Raw genomic sequence first — 16598 nt, forward strand, 5'->3', positions numbered from 1 at the left:
ACACTAGGAAAGGTGGAAGGAAGGAGGACAACCACAGCAAAGTAGATGGACTCAGTTTTTCCTGAGTGCCCCTCGGGAGATTTGAAAGAGCAGGCTGGGGATAGATTGTCATGGAGAAAAATCTATCTATATGGTTCCTAGGAGTCAAAAAAATGACTTGATGGCACATGATCAATCAACTACTGTGTTTCCCCGAAAATAAGACAGGGCCTTATTTTCTTTTGATCCACAAAATATGGCTTGGGCCTTATTATCAGGGGAGGGCTTATTGTTTTGGGGTTGCTGGGAGGCTGCTCCCTTGCGAGCAGGCTCCCAAAGAGCCGGGCACAGCCTCAAGGGCGAAGCAACCTTGAGGTTTCCACGCTCATGAGCAGCCGCCTGGCAAACCCCCTGTCCAGCCAGGCAGAGCACCATTCACTGACCTAGGGGGTATCCCTAAGGCGCCAAGCCACGTGGCACTCTGTCCGCTCCCCAGCTCCTGCGGCTTGGCACATTCGGGATAACCCCTAGGTCAGTGCATGGAACTCTGCCCGGCTGGAGAGGGTGGTTGCGCGAGTGCCTGTTCTGCCCTGGCCCAGCTTTCTCTTCAGGGCCAGGGCATCACCGCCACTTTTGCCGCCGCCGCTGCCGCGCTTCGAGCATAACTTCTTCTCCACCTTCCAAACTCCGGAACTCGGCTTCCAATTCTTCCAGCAACATTTTTTTTAACAATCTTAAAGACAGTGTTTTTTTTAAAAAGTGCAATCTAAACAAAAATACTAAAAAGGAAGAAAAGAAAAATAAATTATTTACTGAATTACCAATGAATTTACTTCTACAATGTGAACAATATAATACTGTAAGATATCATAGAGTATCTGCCATGGTAACACATATTTCTGCATTAGTAGAAAATATTGCCTTTTACAAAAGTATCACAAATTTATCCTTCCACATTTTATTCAACAATCAGAGCTTCATATTATATTCCACTGTCTCCAAACTAAGTTATACTTCTCAGTTCCAGCATATTGTTGTTTCTCAAACTAAATATTTTAGTTGGCCTCTGCACTATCATTTCAGTAATATGTTTATTGCCGTGCTGTAAAAATATTTTAGATTTTTCAAAATAATTAATTATGAAATAATATTTTAGTTTTGCTTTTATTTCATTTATTCTGTATTTTAATCTGGGAGCTAAAGCTTTTACATTAAATGGCAGTAAGTGTATTGGGAAGTATTTTCCAGCTTTATTAAAGTTAACTCTCAGATAATACAGAGGTTCTACTCATTGAGAAGATACCAATTTGGTTAAGCCACCAGGCCAGAAACCAGGAGACTGTGACTTCTAGTTAGGCTTTAGGTATGGAGGCAGCTACATGACCTTGGTGGCTCTCTCCCATCCCTAAGGAAGAAGGCAATGGAAAACCACTTCTGAAAACTTTCTAAGAAAACTTCATGGACTGATTGAGGTACCTAATAGAAGACATTGATTTAAAGGTACTCGCACACGCATACCATTGAAGAAAATGAGGACTTTACTGTATATTGTATATCAAACCAAATGAAATGGGAAAAAGGAAAAAAACAGTTTTAATATTTTCCAAAGGAGTTCAACATGCAGTACTGAAGTGATATTGTCCAGAGGAGGTATTCTACTGGTTCAGAATGGCTTGAGGGAATCGGTAGCAGAAAATTGCAGGTGGCCCCACCCATCTGCCCTGGTTCTACGGCATCCTGTTTAGGCCCCTTTTTAGCAAAAAGTGCATGCACGGAGATGGTGCATGCGAGCAAAGAGTGCATGTGCACACACTCACATTTGGTAGGGAAGGTAAGTAAACACCACCCCGATACTGTCATTGATGAATCTCAATTAAATGTATATGTTTTCCAACCTTCTCTATACCCAGGGATTATCCCAGTTTGGATGCAATCCAGTTGCATACCCTATTCTAATTTTAACAATCATGAAATAGCCTGCTGGCTCCCCTCTTGTTCTCATCTCTTTTTTTAAATCAATTACATATGTTTAATAAGAACAAATGTGTGCACTAGCCATACAAATATGCTCTAAAAGCACACCAAAAAATTAAGGACTTCCTTACTTGCTCTTTATGATCTTAAGTAATCTTCAAAAGGCATTCATCTGCCATCGGCTGTTCTCTCTTTAAAAACTGTGATAACAAACTGATTTAGCAAATGCACACACTTAAAATCTGTGTTTACAGAATGAATGAGTAAATTCATCCCATAGGGTTTGATAAACTATCTTGAAAGCAAACACACAAACACACTCACCATCTTTACATAACAGTACTTAAAATACATACAGTAATTATAAATGCTAGATGAAGTTATTCAGTCTTATTGTTCCACTGAATTAAGGAATATGCTTTTCAAACACACCTTAACTCAATATGGTTCAGGATACACAATTTAAGCTCATCTGACATCTTTTTGTTACCAGCATTTTTTCAGCAATTATTATGAAAATTTCCTCAAAATTCCTATAATATACAAAATGATAACAATAGAGCACTCTGAATGAAGAATCCCCCTCCATATATTAACCTATCTCTCTGGGTTAGTCTCTTAGTCCAAGTTGAAGCAACAGTATTTTCAACAGTTTGCAAATGCATACAAGCTACCTAGATTGCCTCAGGATGCAATTATACTATGCCGATAGACATACATAATTAAACTCATTCCTGATGGAAACAAAGAATAGCAAACTAATTGTATAGAGTTTTCTGTGCCAACAATTACCTATCCCTGGACAGAAGGAGCAACTTTCTCTTCACCACTACATTGAGAGTCCAATGGTAATGTAGCCTGATACAGCGAACAGCAACAAACAGGGTGCGTCCTGTTTAAGAGGGTCCAAGCAAAAAAATCGCTCATAAATCAAGTATAGGCGCATGTGACAATACAGTTAAGTAGAGGTAGTCCTTGACTAACAACCATTGATTTAGTGACTGTTCAAAATTACAATGGCACTGAAAAAGTGATTTATGACTGATCCTCACACTTATGTACACTTAAGAGTTTATGTTTGTATACAACAGAGTTTACACTGTATATTTGTATGCATACTGAGAGCTTATGCACCAGACACAAATTCCTCGTTTGTCCAATCACACTTGGCCAATAAAGAATTCTATTCTATTCTGATCTGTTCTGTTCCCATTCCATTCCTTGCACTTATGATCTCTGTAGTATCTCCCCTGTCAAATGATCAAAATTTGGTGCTTGACAACCAACCATGTATTTCTGATAGTTGCAACATCCTGGGATTATGTATTTGCCATCTGTGATTTTCCCAGCCTGCTCCTGATAAACGAAGTCAATGGGGGCAGCTGAAGTCACTTAACAACTGAAGTGATTGGCTTAACAACCATGGCAAAAAAGGTCATAACATCAGCCATGACTCATTTAATAACCGCCTTACTCATATTTATATTTACTCATTATATATTTATGTGATCACATTTAACAACCTTCTGACAATGTCAAAGGGGAACCCACATTAAGATAAAATAACTTTATTGTCATTTTTTCTGTACTGTGAGCACACTGGCCCACATTAAAAATGAAATTATGTTGCCTGCTCTCAAGAGAAACTATATATCTACCCAAACACATACACAACACACATATACACATGATATACGCATACATATATATCTACACTCATATACATATGCATGCATGCATACATACATACCAGGGGCAGGTTCCTGCCAGTTCTAACCTCTTCTATAGAAGAGGTTCCACAAATCTACAGTGCCGTTTAGAACCGGTTCCAGCTCCCTCCCCCACCCATCCGCCCATCATCAAGATGAAGAGCAAGAGGAAGAATTCTGGGAGTTGAAGTCCACAAGTCTTAAAGCTGTCAAGTTTGAACACCCCTGGGGTTTTTTTTCTAAAGGGTTAGGGGTGCAAAGGTCTTGTAATTTGACAGCTTTAAGACTTGCGTGCTTCAAATGCCAGACTTTCTGAACCAACATTTTGGTTGCTAAGCAAGAGTGTTGTTAAGTGTGTTTCACCATATTTTACAAGTTGGCCATGCCCACCAAGTCACATGACTGGTAAGCCACTCCCACCCGGTCACATAGCTGGCAAGCCACTGCCACAAAGCAGGCCACACCTACAGAAGAGGTTCTAAAAAAAATTGAAACCCACTACTGATACATACATAAATAATTGAATACATAGTGGAAAGAGGAAACTTGAGAGTTCACAAAGTTGATGCTATATGGAACAAAACTGTGATTAAATCTCGATGTTCTGCTTCAGATACCACAAAGCCTCCTCCCGGAAAGTAACAAGGAAAACAAGTCATGAAGCGGATGTGTAGCGTCCCAAACAATCCTGAGAACTCTGCTCAAGCATCACTTATGTCCCGGATAGAAGGAAGTGAACTACCAATGATCTTTTCTGCCCTCCTCCCCACTCTCTACACCGCCTTCCTGTCTGAAGCAGTAATGCTTCCAAACCGGACAGTAATGCAATATGACAGGATGCTCTCGATCATCTCTCTGTAGAAAGTGGTAAGGACAGGGGTAAAGAAAATGAACTTTTCTCATGCGACGCAGAAAATGCAGGCGCTGCTGAAAATGCAGGCACTGCTTCACCAATGTGTCACTGTTGAGTGACCAAGCTAGCTTACTTGTTAGGTGCGCACCCAGAAACTTGATACTGCCAACCACCTCCATAGCTTTCTTTTAAAAAAACAAAACAGGTTTTTTTCAACTGTAGTCTCTCCCATCTAACCACTGACTAGCTCTTAACCTATTTCAGGGGTGTCAGTCATGTCATCATGGCATCATCACATGATGTATTGCAACTTTTCCCCCTTCCCTCAACTGGGCATAGGCGTGGCCAGCGCATGATGCATCCGGCCCGCGGGCCATGAATTTGACAGCCCTGCCCTATTTAATTGGAGCACTGCTGCTAGCTATAGTAAAAAAAAATCTACTTTTGCTAACCAGGAGCATAAAGAGGAAGCAAGAGAACTGTGCCATTACAGGTATTAAATAAGCAATGGAAAACCCCACTAAATCATTTATCGCAAAAATATAGCTTATACTTCAGAGAGGTTGTTTTTAGGAATAAAAAGAGGATTTGATGCAGGGTGATTGATTATGCAAGCAATCCTGTTTGAACTGCTGTGAGCTGGATTGATTCAACTCAAAGCAGAATCCCCATCCACTGCTGCTACCTTTTCTCTCTCTGCTTTCAACAAATTATGAGGAAAGGCTAGAGAGTGTCAAGGGTGTACAGAAATTGGGAGAGGCCTGACCTGGGACGAAATTGTACTCTGCAGGCAAGAATCCTTAGAGTACCATTTTCCATCAGAAGAGAGGCTTGGTTCTGATGCTTGCCATAATTTGCCCTATCCTTCTTATCCAAAATTATTTTTCCTTCTGTTCATTTTTTCTTTTTTCCCCCTTTTTACTGAAGAACATGCAACAGTAGGCAAGGTTGATCTGGCACTGTGTATTTTCAACATGAAAATTGGTGTTTCACTACCTCTTGCTAATCTCTGTTACCAAAATGTCTAAGTGTTGTATCCAAGCACTATGGCAGGGTGGTCACAAACATAAATACCTTGTTTCCCCCCAAATAAGACAGGGCCTTATTTTCTTTTGACCCCCGAAATAAGCACTTGGCCTTATTTTGGGGAGGTCTTATTATTTTTGAGGTGCAGGAGGCAGCGAGCGTGGTCACCTCATGGCTGCTGCGTTGCAATATTTTTGGGGAGGGTCTATTTTGGGGGGAGGGCTAATTTTAGCACATGCGCTCAAAAACTCGATTGGGCTTATTATCGGGGAAGGTCTTATTTTGGGGGAAAACGGGTATATGCACTACTGCTACACGAAGCTCCAGGCTATGAATTTTGAGAAATCAGTATTTGTAGTCTTTTTTTTTCTGTAGCCAGAAAGACAGAAGAGTCAAGTCACTTTATCTTTAATTTATATGTTGGTTTTGAAAGTAACAGAAGCTAAAAGATGTTGAGAAAGTTAGCCCAATCAGCTGCTCTGGATATCCTTTTTTCATTCAAGTTAATGCTCTAATGAAGAATACTAGTTTTGAGATATATACATATGTTCAGTACAGAGCTCTTTTCAAAAATAAATGAGCTGAGAATAACTCAAAACAGGAAGCAAAATTAGAAAGAGGGCAATATGGCTGGACTCCCATGGAATCCCTTTTTCATGCAGACAGGCTGTCTCAAATAGCTTCTAAATCAATAACTTTGTAAACAAGCCTCCATTTAGGAACAGTTCTAGTTTTCATCTCATCATTTGAATAAAAGATGCAACTGAGAACAAGAGCAATTAACACACTAAAAATGTTTCTCATGGAACTGGAAGAATTCATTATTGTTGCCCAATTCAAAGGTTTTAAAAACCTTCAAAGATACTCCAGGTTATTTTGCTATTATAAACAATACACAAAAACATAAATTTATCTCCGCTCATCACTTGTCCTCTGCTTCTTCTGTTATTCTTCCTGCTCCATTGAATGAACAAGAGACAATAAGACATTATGAAGATCATACCCCATTCTATGCAAAATTAGCTAAGAAATTTGTTCAGCTACAAAAACAAATAGCCTAAGAACAAGTCTAGAAAGTAGCAGAGAAAATATTAGGGAAAGAAAAAAGAACATTTAATATCCCTTTCTTTGCTTTTCATTTCTTCACAGCAATTTCTGATTCTACAGAGAAGAGATGACCATTATTGGCTTTAGAATACAAGAAGGCCTCCTGAGACCTATAAATGTAAAGTGTCCATTTTTTGTCCCTTTGAGTCAGTGACTGCTTGGACAAGTCCCTGCGGTCCTTCTTGGCAAGATTTTTCAGTGGTTTCCCTTGCCTCCTTTCTAAGTCTGAGAGAGTGACTGGACCAAGATGACCTAGGTGGCTTTGTGCCTAAAGCAGGACTCATTGTCTCCCAGTTTCTACTTTGATGCCTAGAATAACAAACAAAAAAAAAGATCATAACTTAGACACAGAGGAAATCTAATCTATTATTATATATACAGTATATAAAAGAAAGCCATTTCCTCTATTGGTCCTTTATTGTCATAGGCACAATTTTCCATTTTAATTTTGGGCTCCAAGGAGTCAATAATAGCAAGGACACTCTTATTATGAGTTTTATAGCATCCAACAGTCAACAGAAATCATGTAGAAATTATAAATAACAACTATCTCCAATAGTTGACAGACTGTTTCTTTTGGGACCTACATCAAAGATTCACTTGCTTGAACCAAGAATCTACAGCAAGGGAAGCAATGCCAAAAGATATTCATGGCAGTTTTGTTGTTGAATGCTCTTTAAATCTCTGGTAAGACGACCACATACTAGTAAGTGCCAGATAAAATGTGCACTAGGTATGAATATAGGTATGAGTATATATATGCAAGCGCACCCAAACCAGTAGTAAAAAAAATTGGCAACTCACCACTGGTACGTACATATGTATAAATGTGAGAACTAAACACAAGAAGACTGTTTGCAAAAAATGCTCCTTTGGGATATCAGCTTTCTATAGGAACCTTAATATCTCTCTCTTGAAGTGGAAAAGGTGCTCTTCTCTGTCCAATACTGGGCATTTCCAGCTTCCTTCCAATGTTCATAAGGATTAAAAGAAAGAAAAAAGAGGCACTGACTAGGCTTGTAAATATTTGACAATTATTGCAATACAAGAATAAGACCTAAACTTTTATTCACCTCTCAATCCTTTATTTACTTAGGCATTAAGACTTTTATTTCAGAAGTACTTGCTTCTGAGTAAAGATGCTTTAATCTGTAAAACTGAATTTCTTTTCCCTACTATAAAGTGTAATTCACACAAAAAATTATTTAATTCTTCTTTCAGGGATTATAGTCTTAAATACATCCTGAGTCAAATACCTATCATATGAAATGGTGCTGCCCTTAGAGAGATCTCATAATTTTCTCAGCCATTATCGTCTTTTGCCTATCTGGGGGTTTTAATTGTACCGTCCACAATATGATATAATATATATATTTATTTATTTGATTTTTATCCCGCCTTTTTACTCTATAAGTAACTCAAGATAGCAAGCATACATAATACTCCTTCCTCCTATTTCCCCCCACAGCAACAGCCCTGTGTGGTCAGTTGGACTGAGAGAGATTGACTGGCCAAAAGTCACCCAGCCAGCTTCCTATATAGTACCAAGAAACCAAATTTCCCTTTACTGGAATTCTTCTGAGATTTACTACGCATTATAAGTATAATTAAGAACTTGACTTTCCAGATAAAATCTCAATTTAGCAATGCCAATTCCCTTACACAATTGGTATTATGGATTACTAAGGATTATAAAGGGGGAGGGGTTCTATTCAATCATGTCTGATTCTCTGGAACTGTTTTCTTGGCAAGGTTTTTCAGAAGTGGTTTGCCCTTGCCTTCTTCCTAGGACTGAGAGAAAGTGACTAGCCCAAGGTCATGCCCTTGGCGGGACTGGAACTCGCGGTAGTCTCCTGGCTTGTCCCTTGATGCCTTAACCACTACACCAAACCAGCTGTCAAGGATTGTGGTATTCAAATAATAATTATAATAACAGCAACATTCGCTTTAGCCCCCAAGTGTTTGTGGAAAATTCTAGGCTAGTTTTATTTTTTTTAGCACACTAAGACTGATCTGACTTTGAAAGTACCAGCATAATATACGTACGAAAAAACTTCCTTTTAACCTTTACAGACCATGCTGAGCTTAACAATGGCACTGCTTTGGTCTTCTGAATAAGGGTTTATTTATGTGTTTCACTTATGACTGGTAAGCAATAAACATACAGATCCCCATCCATCTATCCCCAAGGTAGAAAAGAAGTACAGACATCACTGTCCCCCAAAGAAATCAAAGGTCTGCTGATCTTCCACTACAAATTTTTGTTTGTGTTCTTAAAAAATGCCTCTCAGTATTTTCTGCCTTGGGCTAAACAAAACACAGGACAGATTGAAAGCCACTTGTAAATATTGAAAAGTACATTGGGGATTTTTTTCTTTAGTTAGTCTCTCCTCCATTATAGCCTAAAGCCCAGTTGTTCTCCAAGATAAATGGTGTTTCCTGCCACCTCCTTCTCAAATGTAACAAGATTTCAGTTGCAATTTTTATTCCTCCAGCATGCAACACCTCAGCCTGAAAGTTACCTGGAAACATATAAAACCTGTGAACAAAAATACAATACATATACATTTTAAACCCAAGCCTGGTAATATTTTTATTAAAGCCAATGCAAAATTAGGATGATTACATCTGTTTACTAAAAGTTAAACAATGGAAAACTATATTTTCTTAACTTTTTTATACTTAATAGGATGTCTGTTCAATTTTCTTTTGCCATTCTTCATCTAAAGGTCAATTTCCAGAAGTAACAAAATCCATTCAATCATCGCTACATATTTACCGATTAGCAAAATTATGGATCAAGAAATTAACAAGGCAATAAATAAACATGGATTTGAATTTAAGGAGAATAGTTTTTCTTGGGATGCAGAAAACCACATGAAACCCAAGAGGCTAAACAGATATGTCACTCTGAAATCCCAAGTCCCAGGTTAGGATGGGATCAATTTCCAAATAGAAGAGAATCTTTTGCCAACTGCCTACTTGAAACAAAGGGAAGATGCTAAATTTCAAAGATGAATCCACTTCGCTCCTAGAATGCACTCTGACTCAGGTTACATAAAAGAAAAATTCAAACCACCACAAGTATGCCATCACACAATAAATAGCAGGACTACAGAGGTATGCTTGCTGTTTACATATTCACCAAAATACAGATTAAAAAAAATTAATGCAGAGGGTATTTATTGCCCCTTTCTTAAACAAAATGCAGTGAGTGTCCTAGCTCAGAATACCTTTTTTGATGAAGAATCAAAAGTTTAGATTACTTTCAATCTCCAACTTAACCTTTGCCCCTAATAGCCTTTTACAGATATTGTCTTTTCTTCTTACTGTTGCACCCTAAGTAGAATCAAAAAAATGAAAAGTGAGGGGGAAAAGGATTACTCATACCCAAAATGTTAATTTAAGATGCAGTCCTAAACAATCATTTGAAAATAAATCACATAAATTTGTGGGACCTAACAGTGGACTCTTAATCTAGATCAGACTGGATACTCTTTTCCTCCCTTTTAATCAACCAGCACTCCATGCAACTCTTTTCTTTGCAATTTACATTCACCTAGAGGGGCTCATTTTAATTAATGTTAACGGGAATATTACAATAGTGCCTAATTAAGATCTCTATTAAGAATCCAAAAATGCAAACTTAATTGGGAGGTGGTTGTAGAGAAAAAATGATGAAAGTTTTACATTTTAATAGATGTAATTATTAATGGGTATATTCAATTAAAATCAGCCATTCAGGTATTTTTGAAAACAAAAAAGGAGGGAAAGAGCAAATCTCCAAAGTGGCACATTCTTGTAAGAACTGCCTGCTGTTTAGGATTAATATTAGCAGTTTCAGAATATGAAGATAAATACATTAGTTGCCTTTATTTACCCAATAATTTATTTAGTCATTCGCATACCAGAATGATTATGAATTTTTATCTTATCTAAAACTGCATTTACACACCACACATAAACACACCCATCTGCTGTTCTATTCGAAGAAGATATCATACCCTTAAAAATTACACTCCCCCCCCCCCACACCTTTAATACGTATAATGGTTTTGCTCTTGCATTTGATTTCTTTTCCCAAAATCCCAGAAAGAAAAACCCACTATTATTCCTAATAGTCCCATCCTCAGTTTTCCACCTTTGAATGATAATCAAAGAATGGTGATTTTTAAGATTCAGATGTCCAACTGATCACTGAAAAGAACTGGTTTTAAATCCAGCACGGCTTGAACATTTCCCAGTTATCCTCAATCCTGAAGTCCAGAGGAAAAGACAGCTGTTTTTCAAGTCATACCTTTTTGTTCTGGTTCTGTGCAAAAAGACTAGAATTCTAGAATTACAGGCACCTACTTCAAACACATTATGCCAAGACAACAGCTCTCTGGAAAAGGCTCCAGTGCTTGGAAAGGTGGAAGGAAAAAGAGGAAGAGGATGATTAACTAATAGAAAAGTGGATGCATTCAGGTGCCATGGTAATGAGTGCACCATTGGGAGACTTGAAATAATAGGTTAGGGATAGATCATCAAGGAGAAAATCTATCTATATGGTCACTAGGATCGAAAATGATTTGATGGCACACAATCAATCAACCAACTGTATGGTATTACTTTAATCCCCGCTTTACTCAAGATAAAGCATCGAGTTTAAGGCTGTTGAAAGTTGAATCCATCTTTCATATGACCTATCACTCTCTTCTCTGAATTCAGAGGCAGAGTGCACAATACACCTACAGAAGACCAAGGTTCAATCCTTGGCATCTCCAGATAAAGCAGAAAAACTCTGCTTGAAACCTTGGCGCTGTCAGTTCATAAATATGTCAGTGATCTAACTCAATAGAAAGCCTCTGATGTCCCGATGCCCACATCCAAGCTAATTGTCTACCTGCAGTCTCCCTTTTATGTTGTATCAATCAGTTCAAAACATCTTGATTTTCATCAGCTGATTTATATGAATGAGAGTTCCTCTTTCCCACATCCCATTAAAGAAAAAGAAATGTAGCGACAATGCTCTGCCTAAATCTCCTTTCCCATTTAGCGCTTACAAACTGTATCTAACAAAACCGAAAGAACAGAGCCTGCTAAACTCCTGTATTAATATCAAACTGGTAAAAGGCGGAGGTGATGGGGAAAGGAAGGGGAGAGAGGAAAAAACAAAAGCTAAAGTCTGAATTTGCACAATACAGTAACCTTCAAGACCAGCTCTTATTTGCTTTTGTGGGTTGGCACTTTCTCAAGTTATCTCTTATTTCCTTAGGAGCTACTTTGCTTCAGACTGATTCTATAATTCTAAGGGAAGCTCTTACTGCGAGCTCCCTGCTGAGGTGTAATAATGTGTGTGTGATAACACAAGAGGAAGGGGGGAAGAGCACTGTTGGGTAATAAATCCCCTCTCCCCTTCCAGTCTCTGGCAATTCAGCTTGGGATGGCGAGGCTGATCTCGCTCAGAGAGATTAGCTCTGTATTGTTATTCTGCACAGCAACCCAACTTCTCTGGGAAGGCTGCAGAAGAAACAATAAAGAGAAGGAAGGATTTGGCTATGCACTGCTCCCACCCTCCACTCTTTGGAACCCCGTTAAAAGAGCGGGAGGGTAGAAGAGGAGGGTGAGAAGAAGGAGCGACGACGCCATCCTCTTCGCTATCTTGATAGTTTCTACCCAGAGATTTTAATTAAGAAAGTGTGGGTCCCCAGAACTCAAACGCAGCTTTTCGCCTTCAGGAGCACCCCAACCTCCCGTTTCCCTAGACCATTGAATGAAATAAACCCAGGACCTCTATATTCCCCCCCCCTCCAATCTAGGCAGGGTCGAAAAGTTCCCTGGGCAGTCCTAAAGCGGGGCCAGATTGCCCAAGAGCCAGGAGCCCTTCTCCAGAGTTCAATGACACTCGTTTCCAAGAGCGCCGCACCGCGCCGCGCGGCCACCCTAGTTTCCAAGAGGACCGCAGGGGCAGGAGGTCAAATGTCGCGTCCTCTGGCATCCGTTCCAAGCCGCTCCGGGGGAAAAAAACCCCGCCCGCTTCTTGCCTTTGAAAGAGAGGAGGGGGGCACCCGCTTGGGGAGGGGGATAGGACAAGCTGCGGGGTTCATCTCCCCGCCGCATAAGCATCGGAGGGCTCGCCTCGGAGCCCGCCTCTCCGAGGGCGCTCTCGCTCGCTATAGCTGGGTGAGGGGGGCGGCGGCGGCGGCGGGGGGGGGGGGGGTTAAGCCAAGCGTCTGAACGCCTCCCCCGCAAGAAATGAATCATCTCCCCGAGTCAGCCTCCGGAGCAGCCTCGCACACCAGAAGCACCGAGGAGGGGCAGCAGCGGCTGGCGTTGGCAGAGCCCCCTGCCTCCGCCCGCCCTCGCGCGCCAGGATTTTCCTTGTGGCGCGCACATTCCGCCTCCCCCCACCGCCAGCCCGAATAGTGCGCGCGCACGCGCCATCCACCCCCAACCCCTGCTGCACCTGAGGAGAGGGGGAAAGCCAAGCAGAGCCCCCCCTTCCCACGCAAAGCCCCCTTAAAGCAGAGAACAAGCCCGGCCGGCTGGCCGGCCCCTTTGCCGGAAGCTCCCGGGCAGCCCTCGAGGGTGACTCACGCGGTCTCAGTAGTCCCTGCGATGGGGGCAGGCAAGCGCAGGAGCTCCAAGTCCCTTTGCACTGAGCGACATCCCAGGGGCTGCCCAGCGTCAGAAGGAGGAGGCGGCGGCTACGGCGACCGAGCGCGTGGAGCGAGGCCGGGAAAGACTGGGAAGACGAGCCTCTTCTACGCTCGGCTCCGGCTCCGGCTCCGGCTCCGGCTTGGCAGGCTGGCAGAACATGCGGCTGCGCCCGAGCCGCCTATAGCCCGGAGCGAGCGAGCGAGCGAGCAAACGAGAGGAAGGAACGCGCGAACCCGCCCCCGTCGCGGGGGAGGGGGAGCCCCGAAGAGGCCACGTGCGGCAGCACCTGCGGCCGCCTCCCTCCCAGCCCGTCCCCCGCCACAAACTTGCGCAGCGGAGGATACGGCTCCCCGAGCAACCTCTCGCCCTTCTTTGGGTGTATCAATTCGGGGGCCCTTCCACCTCCCTATCGACACCCAAAGAATTCCTGCAAAGTGAGAATTCCGCCCGGGTCTCCCAAATCCTCTATTCCACCGGTATCTTAGGTGGCAAATACTTAAGACGCTGGGTAACCTTAATCCGAGTTGCTTCTCTGAGCGCCGCTGCAGAGTACAGGCACATGATGGTTCTCAGAATTGTATCAAGTATGGGTCTCGGCAGAAATTCCGTTATATATGATGCATGAATCCACGTCCTGGTCTTTCCATCCCAAAGAGGTTCACTTGCCAGCCATTCAGTCTCCTGAATTCCTAGGTATCTCCCATCACCCCAAAATTCCTAAGTATCTCCCACCATTCCACCTGAACATGCACCTGCTCTATTCTGCCTTCCCAAAAAAACTGCTTTAGCAAAACCAGTCAAAAATATTATATTTGCAACACACCAATCTAAAGCTGAATTTCCCAAATCCTAGATGCTAATAATGTACATTTCCATCCATAAAAGCGGAGTAAAAATTTAGCAATATTCTTATTACTACTGCTACACTGGACACTCATACATAAATGCTGCAATTCTCACAAACAGCAATTTCGCACCTACCAGCTTTCTCAAGTCTATGTAAGATAACCATCCCTTTCAAGAACCGGTGCCCAGTAGTGCCTACGTTTTGCACTCCTTCATAGTTCTCAGAACTCATTAAAGACATTTACTTCTTTCTGAAGAAATATGTTGTTAGTTCTCTGTACTAGCCAGGTTTCATGTCTTCTTAGTAAAGGGCATGCATTCTTTTCCTTTTAAATCTAGTTCAAACAATTTCTTAGCTCAGTTCATCAATTCTATCTGAAAATATATTAATTCTTTTTTCAGCAGGTTTCCAAGGATTCCTTCACCTTTCCTAGTGACAATTTTCTTAGCCTCGGGGCTTTCAACTACGTGAAGGAGTAATAGATGCTTTATCATCCTACACTATGAGATCATCAGCTAAAGGCTCCCGTCTTTGTTCATCCCTTCTCTGAAATGAACAAACAGAGGGGTTTATGTCACCCTAACTTCTAGAATGCTTCTTCAGCACTGCTTCCTTTTCAGAAACAATATTATTTTTATATACTTGGCCTTTTAAAGGATTGAGATGGGATAGTCACCTCCCATATTTACCTATCCTAGCATAGTGTCTGGTTATCTGTGGGGCAGCTAACTCCAATTGTTATTGCCCACCAAGTATATTCAGGCAGAGTGGATGCACTCCAAACCATTTCAATTAAATGTTGCCATCTTGTGGGATCAAGGAAACATGCCTCTTTTGTCATGGATCTTGCCCTTGGGAACAGCATCTCCCCAGATTCCAGAAATATAGACAAACGTCTACAGAAGGCCTTTAAGACCTGGCTCTGTTCCCAAGACTGGGGTTCTTTTTTTTTTAGGACAAATGACAAGCTTTTAATTTTCCCAAACATTTTAAGCAGAATTTTGGTGTTTTCAAATTTTCAAATATTTGACTTTATTGTGATTTTATTTATTTTTATTTTTTGATATATTTGTCATTTCATATCTAATAATAACAAAGTGGTTATACAAATAATGAAGTAAAAACATTCAAATGCAACAGTGATATACTTGAGTAGAATACAGAGAAGTTGCCATCATAGAGAAGTCCACATCACTTGGTATTGATTACCAGTATTATTTAAATATCACTAAACACAGGAAATCCACAATGAATGATCATAAGGAATGTATTTCGGAGTGGGTGCTTGTAAGGTCTGGACACTCCTCGCAAAAAACTGTTGACTTATGGACATAATGACCACTACATGGCAGAAAGAGTTGGTCTCTCTTAACTACAAGTCTGTGGTTGCTTGGAATTGTATAGTCCAAATGCAGCTGCTGCGTGAGTGCTCTTGAAGGCAGATTTTTAAAAGGGGGGTGTTGATGTTTGAGAAAGACATTCAGCCATATGGTGCTCCCTGGCACATCTACATAATTTATCCAAAATGGTTATTGACCTTTCAACTAACAACAAAGAATTAGTTTTTGTCTCTCTTACCTGCCATCTAGTGGTTGTCTGAATTTGTGCAGCTATTACTGAAGAGCTGAGATTTGACAAATCACTTTCCTGATTCTTATGTCAAACCACATATAGCATATAGGCAGATCTCATCATCCAATAGGGTAGGAGAGAGGAAAAAATAGAGCTATATGTTAAAATGTTGTATCCGTACCAGATTACACTCTACAATAGACACAGTAACAGGAAAGCCATATTAACACCTTTTCCAACTAACAAATTTTTCAACTAACAAAAGGCTCATAATTTTTTATCTATAGAGTGTGGAACTTACTGTGCAGAGGAAAGTGCGGAGCCCACAGGTTACATAAAACACTATGCCATTTTGTTATATTCTGAGAGGGGAGTTTCTTCTAATTTCCACCATGGATAGAAGTATATTTTGTAATTACAGCTTTCTGTTTTGCGATACATCAGCTTTTGAATGACACCTCAAAGAAGATGTGATTGGTGCTGATTCTTTTGGCACCCAATCAAAGCCTTTTGGCTAGCTTATTAGCAGATGAGTCAAGCCCCCATGTTTTGGGGGGCGAAGTCTGTTAACAGGAGGATGGTTGGATGATGACTACTATATGAATTAAAGAAGATCGGTCTGCCTGGTCCGGACTGATGGCTTTAATTCATATGAAAGTTGAAGAGGAGGCTGGTCTTACTTCTGTTTTTGTTTTTATTTTATTTTTTATTTTGCATGTTTTTGCCCATTCTCTCCTTTAATCAGAGCAGTTTGACTGGAAGAGTTTCACATCGATCTTTCAATCTCAGTTTCCTGTGTAAATTATCAGCACAAGAAGATTTAAATCAGGAACAGGATATTGCACTTTGTCAATAATAATAATAATGTGCTGGTTAAACAAAATGGTGG

At 40.8% G+C, this 16598-nt stretch overlaps 1 protein-coding gene across 3 annotated transcripts in view; it reads right to left on the minus strand.

Moving 5' to 3' along the window:
• Positions 1–13531, minus strand: part of RBFOX3 (RNA binding fox-1 homolog 3) — a 464758-nt gene extending 451227 nt beyond the window's left edge. For 2 of the 3 annotated variants that reach the window (XM_087710112.1, XM_087710113.1), the window contains exon 1: positions 13228–13531. The gene's annotated coding sequence lies outside the window, so the exon portion shown is untranslated. The remainder of the gene's footprint in view (positions 1–13227) is intronic. The other variant, XM_087710118.1, reaches the window with a different exon arrangement.
• Between the last annotated feature and the right edge of the window lie 3067 nt (positions 13532–16598).

This window comes from Thamnophis sirtalis, unplaced genomic scaffold (genome assembly GCF_051295495.1).
Source record: "Thamnophis sirtalis isolate CommonGarterSnake01/CBP01778 unplaced genomic scaffold, rThaSir2_p1.2 scaffold_3, whole genome shotgun sequence".
Lineage (NCBI taxonomy): Eukaryota > Metazoa > Chordata > Lepidosauria > Squamata > Natricidae > Thamnophis > Thamnophis sirtalis.